Genomic DNA, 12,045 nt, shown 5'->3' with positions numbered 1-12,045 from the left:
CAAGGAGTATTAAAATCCCCCAGATCGTAAAATGTTTTCTAATAGGCCCTTCTATAAAGGTGCCTTAGATGATTAGAAAATAAATTCCATCGCTGTCCTTTTTTGCTACCTGGCATAAATCATTACCTGTAAGTTCAGAGTGGGTCTGTCTTGGTACTCAGAGCAATGGAGGTGATAAGTCCAGCCAATGTTACCTGATGAAAGCTGAAGAAACTGAATTACTTTGAAGGCAACATCCATAGTAGTTAAACACCTTCAGCTTTCTAGGCATAAGTGCAATGAACTCAGAATTGTTGCTAGTTTAAGTCTTGGAATTCACAGATGATACAGTTCTTGTTATGTGCCCAGTGGAATTCACAGTTAAGCACTGGCTCCTTGCTTTCATTTCTTCATAGCCTAGGGTGATGTCATTCATTCACCGAACATTTGTCTAGCATTTTTCTGGATCACATTGATCCAGACGTCAAGAACAGGTGAATAACGAAGAGTGTCTGGCAGATGTTGCACTTCCACAAATAGCCTAGTATGTGATGGTAAGTATTGTGATGGGGCGAGTATCATGGACCGCTGAGTCCTAGAAGACTCAGCCACTACTTGAGGATGTTGGTGAAGGTAACATCTAAACTGGCTTTGGAGAGTGAGTGAGTTCTTCAAGAGGCAAAGTAGGAAGGAATGGTGCAGACAAATTCTCCAAAACATTTATGTGCAGTACTGCGTGTGTTCCTAAAACATTTTTATTTCTATAATTTAGTTGGATTAAGCCACTTACTTAAGACCATGGCTAAATAACAGCAGAGCTGGAGTTCTCACATGCAGTTTGTGCTTTATGTTTAAGGCACAAGCAGGTACAGGTATAACGTGAAACCTAAGGAGATTGTCTGGTATAGCCCCTTCACCTTCATCACAGAGCTTTATTATTTAATGATTTGTTGTGTAGTGCATTCTGCAGGATCTTGGTCTAACTTCTACATGCACAGGCCGTATTTCTTTCAGAGTCTGTGGTAATAAGTATATGCCAAGTGTATGTGTGACTGAAAGACTATAGCAACCAGCATCACTAGGCAAGTTGGCAATTGAGTCCCATCTTTTTTTTTGCAAATTAGAATTCTTTATATGAGTGTGTGTTATAAAACAAGGACCACTGCTACTTCAGTGTTTGTAACCTTGTGTGTGTTTGTGTGTGTGTGTGTGCTCAGTCATGTCCGACTCTTTGCAGCCCCACGGACTGTAGCCTGTCGGCTCTTCTGTCTGGAATTTTTCAGGCAAGAATACTGGAGTGGGGTTCTGTTTCTTCCTCCAGGGGATCTTCCCGACTCAGGGAATCTGCGTCTCTCGAGTCTCCTGCATTGGCAGGCAGATTCTTTACCACTGAGCCACCTGGGAAGCCCATATGTATATAAAATATACTAAAATATATTTTATTTATAGTATTTTACTAAAATACTATATACTAAAACATCCACGTGGTTCTGCCGTTATTTGCTCTCAAGAAGGGAAAAGTGAAGAATCCCAGTGCAACTCAGTGGGCCCAAATGTGGACCTTCCCACAGACTACGGTGCACTTGCCCCCACCCCTAGACCACGATCCCTTTTGCTGTTCCCAGTTCCTGCAGCAGGAAACCCCAGTGGTCTGGCCTGGGCACTGGGGGAGTCGAAGGCACCTGAAGGGCAGACTGGGTGAAGGAGGACACGTGACCTTTAAAACATAAAAACAACGCTGCAGTGTGGGGAGCGGGCTGTGTGGCTCGGGCAGCTGCCAGGGCCCAGTCCTCTCTGGTACAGATGGGTGTGGGGTGGCCATTCCTTCAGCAGAGAGTATTCCAACAGAGTACTTCTCAACAATGTTTTTGGTACAAAATAAATGCAAAGGAGATGGCGGGGTAGGGAGTGGCGCAGGCTGGGCCAGCACCCTCCGCAGACTTCAGATCATGACAGCGCTCTCGGGAGCTCAATTGAGGGGGGTGGAGGTGCTGCTCTGGAGGATTTGCAGGCCCAGCAAGTAAAAGCCCAAGCCTGTCCCATCTTGTCCTCATGGATTGTACTCTCAGTTCACAGACATGTATCCGAGCCCATTGTATATGGAGGTAGTAGAACTCATGTTGGAAGATAGCATCTGGAGGTGACGCCTGAAGAACAGCTGACACCTGCTGGGTCAGTGTCACGGGTGAAAATGCTTTGGGGCCGTGTGGGCCTCCCGAGCACCTAGTGGGGGCTTTGGAGAGGGTGTCAACAGCCTGCCCGATGCATTTGTTCTAATCAACTGTGATGAGGATGCCTGATTTTCCACCCCACTTCTCTGTTCACCAGTTAACTGAAAGACAGGTCCCTGGATACCCAGCTTCCCACCTGGTTCTCGTGACTCCTTGAAGAACTTGCACAAACTAGTTGAGTATCTATAGAATACTGAGCAAAAACCCTTATTAAATACTTGAGCAAAGCAAAATTAGCAAAATAAAAGCAAGAAGCAGTCATAAGTAAGGAAGAGTTATGATCCTAGAGAGGCAGGTGCCTGTACGAGGAGAGGGCAAGGGGACGAGAGAATTACACACTGCCAACCTCAGGCAGAAGCTCAGAGACCCCTCTCCCTGCTCTCCATTCCGTCTCCAAGAAGGAGGCACTAAAGAAAGTCAATGACCATTGAGTCCCGGGAACACAGAAACCACTGCTAACAGGAAGGCCGATTTTGGAGGGAGGCGTACTTGTGTGAGACATACACATGGTTGTCCAGGCTCTTAAAGCCTGCTGTACACAGTGAAGTAAGTCAAAAAATATTGTATATTAACACATATATATGGAATCTAGAAAAATGGTACTGATGAATGGTATTTCTGCACGGCAGAAATAGAGATGCAGACATAGAGAACAGACTTGTGGACGCAAAGAGGAAAGGAGAGTGGGACAAAGCGAAAGAGTAGTATTGAAATATATTACCATGTGTAAAATAGATAGCTAGTGGGAAGCTGCTGTATAACAGGGAGATCAAAGTGGTACTCTGACAACGTTGAGGGGTGGGATAGTGTTGAGGGGTGGAAGGGAGGTTCAAGATGGAGGGAATGTATGTATGCTTATGGCTGGTTCACAGTGTTGTATGGCAGAAAGCAACACAACATTGTGAAGCAACTATGCTGCAATTAAAAATAAAGAGAGAAAGAAATAGACATGTTTGAAGCACGGTCACCATATGGCCTGAGAGCACTTCCCTGTCTTCCAAGGGCCCAGAATCAGAGAGGAGTTAGGACTTGGCTCTGCCGTTTCGGGATTTAGGGGAGAGAGCAGCTTACCTTGCATTCTGTCTGTCCTGTCCGCAGGGTGCTAAGATGCCAGGGTGGGCCCAGGGAGAAAGGGCAAAGGAGGAGACCACTTAAGATGGCCTCTAGAACATCATCTGTGTTAGAGACAAGAGCGCTCTGAAATTCCCGAGTCCAGCACAATGGCAGGAAAACCATGGGGATCTGAGGTTGAAGGGCAGGCTGGGAAGAGCACTCATTCATCTGATGTGTCATGTGCAGGGATGCCCCAGGAATCTAGATGGACGTGAGTTTGCAGAATGAGGAGGGTGCTCGCTCACCAGACTCCACCTGCAGCTACTGTGTGTCCCTAGCGTGCCCACTGAGCACTGGGACTCTGGGCTGATACCCCTCTGCCTTCCTGGCAGAAATACTGAGTTGGCCAAAAGGTTCGTTATCGGTTCTCCCCCATAGGCTGTTGTGGGGGAAACCAAAGGAACTTTCTGGCCAACCCAGTACTAGTGAAGATGTATTCAACTCATTTCCCCTGGGGTCATACACTATGTGACTTTTCTCAACAAGCTAGTATCAAGACACATCCTGAATGCCCATGTCATTGAGCAGTAATTTACACTAGCTCAAGCACCCGGACCGAAGCACTTCCAGTGTGCTGGGACCTTGAGTTGGAAGGAGCCCAGTAGAAGATGTGCAAGTTGAACTTCTCTCCCCCAACTGTGGAAGGAGGAGAGGGAACATGCCTCCAGGGCAGAAGGCACACTCTAGTGCCGACACGTGCCTGGTCACACACATTGATCATTTTCAACGGATTGATATGATTTATATATCACCTTCATTTAAAGAACTCCTCTTAAGGTCTTCCCTGGTGGCTCAGTGGTACAGAATCCGCCTTTTGATGCAGGAGACACGGGTTCGATCCCTGATCTGGGAAGATCCCACATGCCGCAGAGCAACTAACCCCGGGCACCTCAACTATTGAGCTTGTGCTCTAGAACCTGGGAGCCTCTACTACCAAGGCCCAGCATGAAGCCCACGCTGAGCCAGTGCTCAGCAACGAGAGAAGCCCCTGAACCCACCATGACAAAGGGTAGCCCCTGCTTGCTGCAACTAGAGGAAAGCCCTCATGCAGTGAAGACCCAGTGCAACCAAAAACGTGTGCATGCTAAGTTGCTTCAGTCGTGTCCAACTCTGTGACCCTGTGGATTTTAGCCCACCAGGCTCCTCTGTCCATGGGATTCTCCAGAGAAGAATACTGGGATGCAGGCAAGAATACTGGAGTGGGTTGCCATTTCCTACTCCAGGGTGTCTTCTTGACCCAGGGATCGAACCCACGTCTCTTGTGTCTCCTGCTGGGCAGGTGGATTCTTTACCACTAGTGCCATCTGGGAAGTCCAACCAAAAATAAAATAAGTCATATTAAAAAAACTCTTTAAGACTGCTTTATAAAAATTCACACAACACAATATAGGCCATGTTTTTGAAAAGTGGGTTTAGAAATCAGCACAAGGGCAGGGAAGAGAAAAGGAAGCCGGGGTAGACTCAGCACAATAAGCACCTGCTGTGAGACAGACAGGCCGTTCTGTTCGCCTGCAGCACGTAAATGCAGGAGCTTCTGACCTTGAACTCAAATTGAGGCCATGGATCAATGGTGAACGCACAACTCCAGAGCAGGTGTTTGCCTGGGTATTTCCCTGCCAAATGTGTTCGAGCAAGGTGACTTCTGGAAAATACAGGGAAGTGTTAGAAGACATTCTCTATATGTCATGAGAGAACTTCAGAGCTGCATAGAGTCCACTACCAGCCAATGCAGAAAGTCCCTTGCAATGCCCCAAAGACATGGGTTTGAGCCCTGTGTCAGGAAGATCCTCTGGAGGAGGGCATGGCAACCCACTCCAGTATTCTTTTTTTTTTCTTTATTATTTTTAATTGAAGGATAATTGCTTTACAGAATTTTGTTGTTTTGGGCAGAGGAGCCTGGCAGTTCATAGGGTAGAAAAGAGTCAGACATGACTGAAGTGACTTAGCACATACATGTGTGGGTGTGGGACTATTATTAGCCAGATAATTTTATGGTAGGCTGAAAAATGACACCCCCCCCCCAAAGATATCTGGGCTAAAGATATAGTCTCTGGAACTTATAAATGTTTCCTTATTTGGACAAAAATTCCTTACAGATGTGATTGAAGATCTTGAGATGACCAGATCATTCTGCATCACCTGAGTGAGCCCTCAGAAGACAGAAGCAGAGGGATGACTTCCCTGGTGGTGCGGTGGATGGGAGTCTGCCTGCCAATGCAGGAGACACGGGTTTGATCCCTGGTCCGGGAAGATTCCGCATCCTGCGGGGCAAGTAAGTCCATGTGCCACAACTCCTGAGCCCCCGCGCCTAGAGCCTGTGCTCCCCAGCAAGAGCAGCCACCGCGATGGGAAGCCCGCACTTGGCAACGAGAGCCCCTGCACCACAGTGGAGACCCAACACGACCAAAAGTAAATAAAATCAAAAAACGATCCTATTTAAAAAGAGAGAGGTAGAGGGGAATTTGCCTCATGGAGGAGGAGGTGATGTGAAGATGGAGGATGGACTGGAGTGATGTGCCCACAGGCCAAGAACCGGCGGAGCCAGCCAAAACTGGAGACTGGCGGGGGCGGGTGGAGTCTCCCTTAGAGCCTCTGGGGGGAGGCGGGTGGCTGTCCACCCTTGATTTGGCCCAGTGAGACTGACTCTGACTCCGTAGTTGTGGCGCACAGGCTGTTGCCCGGGCGGGATGTGGAATCTTCCCGGACCAGGGATCAAACCCCTGCATTGGCAGGCAGACTCCCATCCACTGCACCACCAGGGAAGTCGTCCCTCTGTCTTCTAAGGACATTTGTAATAGCATTTAGGACTCACTTGGGTGACGCAAAATGATCTGGTCACCTCAAGACCCTTAATCACATCTGCAAAGAACTTTTTATCCAAATAAGGTTTTCAAGTTCCAGGCTTCCCAGGTGGTGCCAGTGGTAAAGAACCTACTTACCAGTGCAGGAGACATAAGAGACTCATGTTCAATCCCTGGGTCAGGAAGGTACCCTGGAGGATGGATGGCATGGCAGCCCACTCCAGTATTCTTGCCAGGAGAATCCCATAGACAGAGGAGCCCGGTGGTCCATAAGGTCACAAAGACACGACTGAAGCAGCTTAACTTATAAGTTCCAGAGACTATCTTTGGCCTTCCTGCCTCCAGAACTGTGAAAGAATAAATTTAAGCCACAAGCTTGCTGTAATTGTTACAGCAGCCACAGGAAACTGACACAGATTTTCTGGGAACTCTTGTGTTCTTCCCATTTAGCTATTTATCTGTGTTGCAAGAGGACAGCAGCGTTTGATCTGCCGGCCAATACACTGTGCCCTCGCTCTTCCCTTTCAAAAATACCCAGAATACATTTTCTGGTGGGCTCTTAGAGGCAGCTCCTAGGGTTATCACGAGGATTAAGTGAGTTAAATAGTGCTTTTCACAAGATAAATAATAAGTATATATAATACTTCTTTTTTTTTTTTTTTGTGACTTGCCTATTTAAGTACTATTTTTTCTACCGGGACCTTTTCATGGGGAGATGGTACAGAGAAGTGGCTTCATGGACATGTTCTGGATTCCTACTGCTGAGGTTTCAAGTCTGACCTCACCACTCTGTAGCTACATGATCTTGAGTAAGCCATGACCATAAGCCTTCATTCATCTCTGTAAAACAGAGGCTGTCTGAGAAGTACCACATCTATGCAAAGCCTTTGCATGTACCTGTTATGTTTCTTACCAATGTCCGTTAAGAACTCTATGAACAGTATCTGCCTTTTGTAATATATGTTGTGTCAATTCCTACTTATCATTTGTTCTACTCGTTTCAGTTTGATTGGGTCTGCCTCTGTGGAAGAGGAACAGGAGTTGAATCGCTTAACCATGCTATTCTGTTACATGTAACTGATCCTTTTTTACATTCTCTTTCCAAGCCTGGGCTGTAGTCCACCATTGGTGGTAGACTTCCCACCATTCTTACTGGTTAGTACAAGCTCATACCCCAGTAGGAGCATTACTTCTCTATTTATCCTCATGAAAACCCTTCTTCCTATGTACAGGATACCGGATGTTCCCAAAGGTTTGTATTTTTGGTGTGTGATGTCGGAAGTCACATCAGTTGTGTCCAACTCTGTGATGCTATGGACTGTAGCCTACCAGGCTCCTCTGTCCAAGGGATGCTCCAGGCAAGAATACTGGAGTGGGTTGCCATGCCCTTCTCCAGGGGATCTTCCCTGACCCAGGGGTTGAACCTGCGTCTCATAAGTCTCCTGCACTAGCAGGCAGGTTCTTTACCACTAGTTCCACCTGGAAAGCTGTGTTACACCTCAGCCTATTAGAAGTTTTAAATAACATGTCTTCCTGTTGCTGACTACTCTATACCCTTCTGCATTGTGCTGAGAAGCACCTGTCTGAAGAGACATGTCCTGCTGGGTCCCTCAAGAGGGCAGTCTCTGGATGGGCCGTGACTGGTACTGTTACTTCCCTTTAGCGTGGTCTTTGACAAACTTCCTAAGACTGAGAGATACTTCTGATAAAAAGACAGAACTGAACACATGTGAGCTGCTTGGAGAAGAGACAGAGACCCAGCAATGGACAAATATTTTTTAGCGCCTGAGGCGGGTGTGTGCACTGTTGTGGAGGCACAGCCCCAGAGACAACAGGGCAGCATGGCAGCTTCTGAGCCAGAGCCTTGGGAGTTAGAAGCTGAGGAGGTCTGATCAAAGAACCAAAGGAAGTCCTTGTGCCTGCAAGGGAGAGCTCTGAAACTCCAGGACTCTTCTGGGCTCTTTCTGGCCCCGCTGCCGTCCCCCACACGGAAGGTGTAGCCTCCAGGATGGACAAGGAATATAATACTTCTTAAATAGAAATGAGTGAATGAATCTAATCCTCTTTTGGGCACCAAGGTTCCTGCTTTTGCAGTGTGTTTCCTCTACTGGCTTCTCAGCCAGAGAACATTTTAATTTCACCTTGGGTTACTAACTTTCCCTTCAGAATGAGTCACCAATTTTGTATTGTAAATAAGGTTATGGCTCAGGTCTGTTCAGTTGCTCAGTTGTGTCCGACTCTTTGCGACCCCATCAACCACAGCACGCCAGGCCTCCCTGTCCATCACCAACTGCCAGAGTCCACCCAAACTCATGTCCATTGAGTCGGTGATGCCATCCAACAATCTCATCCTCTGTCATCCCTTCTCCTCCTGCCCTCAATCTTTCCCAGCATCAGGGTCTTTTCAAATGAGTCAGCTCTTTGCATTAGGTGGCCAAAGTATTGGAGTTTCAGCTTCAACATCAGTCCTTCCAATGAACACCCAGGACTGATCTTGTTTAGGATGGACTGGTTGGATCTCCTTGCAGTCCAAGGACTCTCAAGAGTCTTCTCCAGCACCACAGTTAAAAGCACCAATTCTTCGGCTCTCGGCTTTCTTTATTCCAACTCTCACATACATGACTACTGGAAAAACCACAGCCTTGACTAGACGGACCTTTGTTGACAAAGCAATGTCTCTGCTTTTTAATATGCTGTCTAAGTTGGTCATAACTTTCCTTCCAAGGAGTAAGCGGCTTTTAATTTCATGGCTGCAATCACCATCTGCAGTGATTTTGGAGCCCCCCAAAATAAAGTCAGCCACTGTTTCCACTGTTTCCCCATCTATTTGCCATGAAGTGATGGGACGAGATGCCATGATCTTCGTTTTCTGAATGTTGAGTTTTAAGCCAGCTTTTTCACTCTCCTGTTTCACTTTCATCAAGAGGCTCTTTAGTTCTTTTTCACTTTCTACCATAAGGGTGGTGTCATCTGCATATCTGAGGTTACTGGTATTTCTCCCGGCAATCTTGATTCCAGCTTGTGCTTCTTCCAACCCAGCGTTCCTCATGATGTACTCTGCATAGAAGTTAAATAAGCAGGGTGACAATATACAGCCTTGATGTACTCCTTTTCCTATTTGGAACCAGTCTGTTGTTCCATGTCCAGTTCTAATTGTTGCTTCCTGACCTGCATATAGGTTTCTCAAAAGGCAGGTCAGGTGGTCTGCTATTCCCATCTCTTTCAGAATTTTCCACAGTTTACTGTGATCCACACAGTCAAAGGCTTTGGCATAGTCAATAAAACAGAAATAGATGTTTTTCTGGAACTCTCTTGCTTTTTCCATGATCCACCGGATATTGGCAATTTGATCTCTGGTTCCTCTGTCTTTTCTAAAACGAGCTTGAACATCTGGAAGTTCACGGTTCATGTATTGCTGAAGACCTGGCTTGGAGAATTTTGAGCATGACTTTACTAGCATGTGAGATGAGTGCAATTGTGCGGTAGTTTGAGCATTCTTTGGCATTGCCTTTCTTTGGGATTGGAATGAAAACTGACCTTTTCCAGTCCTGTGGCCACTGCTGAGTTTTCCAAATTTGCTGGCATATGGAGTGCAGCACTTTCATAGCATCATCTTTAAGGTTAGGGTTAGATGTGTTCAATATCAGAAAGTAACGACACAACTCTTAAGGATCACAGCAATTCCTGGTAAATAATACAATAAAATGCTCATCTTCTTTTACAGCTTCTTCCTTGTAGCCAGAGGACTAATATTTAATCTGGTCCTAGGCATTTGAGTTCCCTATGTAAACTTCTCTTTTCTCTGTCCCTCACTGTATTTGAAGTACATTACCTTTTTTCTTAGCAAAGAAAGAATGACCTGGTTACCCACCCCCGTCCCCACCATTAGATGAGGGGTGGAGACTAATACAGATCCAGGGACCCACCATTAGACTAAAAGTGGAAACTAATATATATACCCAGGAATCCTTCATTCGACTATGTAGCAGAGACCAAGACAGACCCAAGGATCCCCCAGGGATCCTCCACTAGACCACAAGTGGAGGCCACGAGAGACTCATGGATCCTCTATTAAACTAGAAGCAGAGACTTAGGTTTCAGTCCCAGTTCTGTCACTATATGCTTGTGTGACGATGAGCACATCCCTGAACCATTCTGAGCTTCAATTTCTTCATGTGAGACTGATTTCTAAAGTATCTTCCACTTTTCGACTGACGTTTGCCTTGTCTTGTAAATAGCTAAAAACATGCTTTGTTTGGCTCTCATGGGCACTACAGTGTTTTCTTCCTCGTTTAGTTCGAAGGGCTTCAAACACTCTGATAGGAGACCTTTTAACAGAAGACCACTTGTCAGCTTCCTTTGTGCATTATTCGTTTATATTGTGCTCTCATAAACTGAGTATTTTTTTCTTTTCTGGAACTTGGTGTATTGAAAACTCGTCATCAACGGGCTAGGTAGCCACTGTGACCATAACTGATCCACGATGGTGATTATAAGGTACTTTTCTAGAAGGGCTTGGGTGCATATGATTTTTCAATAAAATTGTGGAAATCTAAAAGTAATTTAAGTTTTATACCTTCAAGAGAATTTTCACATAAATACCTTTTTTGTTGTTGTCAGACCGTGTTTCTGTGACTGGGAGAGAGGAACGGCTTGGAAAACAAACATCATTCTAAAGCTCCGAGCACCACCCTGACCTCATCTTCCCAGTATTCTAAGTTCTGCCGTCTCAGAAATCATAGGGCAAAATTTAACAACTGTAAAATCTAGGTGGTGAATAGAGGTTTTCGCTGTATAATTCTTTCAATGTTTTTGTATCTTTGAAAATTTTCATAAAACATGCTGAAAAAGAAGAAAGAGAAGATGAAAACCTGGGCTGGGCAGTCGGGCCTGGCCTGGGGACGGGAGAACTGGTCACTCTCAACATGACCTGAAGGCAGCCTCTCTGCCTTCTTCCTGGAGACATGCCCTTTCTTTTCTCACTCCAACGAGAGTTTTGTGATAAATACACTGAGTGGAGTCTAAGATCATAGCTGATGAGATGGGTCTCCCTGGCAGTCCCTCCCACCCCCTCATTCTGCAGCACTTAGCTACCTACTGCTCATGGACACCTCACCGGCACCCAGGAAAGGGGTTTTGAACACTTGCTTTGTCTTTAAAACTTAACAAATACCTTTATGGTGATCCAGACAGACTGGGATGTAGAGAATATAAATTTATAAATAGACGATGTAGTTTCTTTATCTTAGCCAAAGATTTGAAAAGCTATGATCAGTGTATTTTTTAGATCATTTCCCCCTCATACTTGTTTTTTAAATGATTTTTCCCCCTTTGGTTGTGTCTGAACCATGTTTTCTCGTCCTCTCCTTAAACTGACAGGCTCCATCTGGTGGTCAACAGTCCTCTCCATTCTATGACGACTCTGTGATGTTATTCCAACGGGTTTTGTCCTGTTCTTTTACTTTGCTGAGCCTGTGTGTGCTAAGTCGTTTTAGTCGTGTCTGACTCTTTGTGACCCTATGGACTGTAGCCTGCTGCCAGGCTCCTCTGTCCATGGAATTCTCCAGGCACGAATATTGGAGGGGGTTGCCATACCCTTCTCTAGGAGATTTTCCCGACCCAGTGATCAAACCTGTCTCCTGCATTGGCAGGCAGGTTCTTTCCCACTAGCGCCACCTGGGAAGCCTGTTCTTTTACTTTGGATTCTTCAGCTTTCTGTATTGGTTTCACCGTCCTTGGGATAAATTACAACTCACGAGGCCCTTCATACTCTGAACTGTACGCGTCTTCCGTGTATCATTTGTGGAACTCACACTGCTCACACTCTACCCAGTTGGACCATGTGCTTTCAGCCCCAGCCTATGCCCATTGGCACTCTGCCCTCCATGAGTTTGTGTGCATTGTCTTCTCTTCCAGGCTAC

The sequence above is a fragment of the Moschus berezovskii genome, chromosome 12 (assembly GCF_049115385.1).
Source record: "Moschus berezovskii isolate FMDL1 chromosome 12, NW_MosBer_1.0, whole genome shotgun sequence".
Taxonomy (NCBI): domain Eukaryota; kingdom Metazoa; phylum Chordata; class Mammalia; order Artiodactyla; family Moschidae; genus Moschus; species Moschus berezovskii.
Note: the sequence above shows the minus strand (reverse complement) of the source record.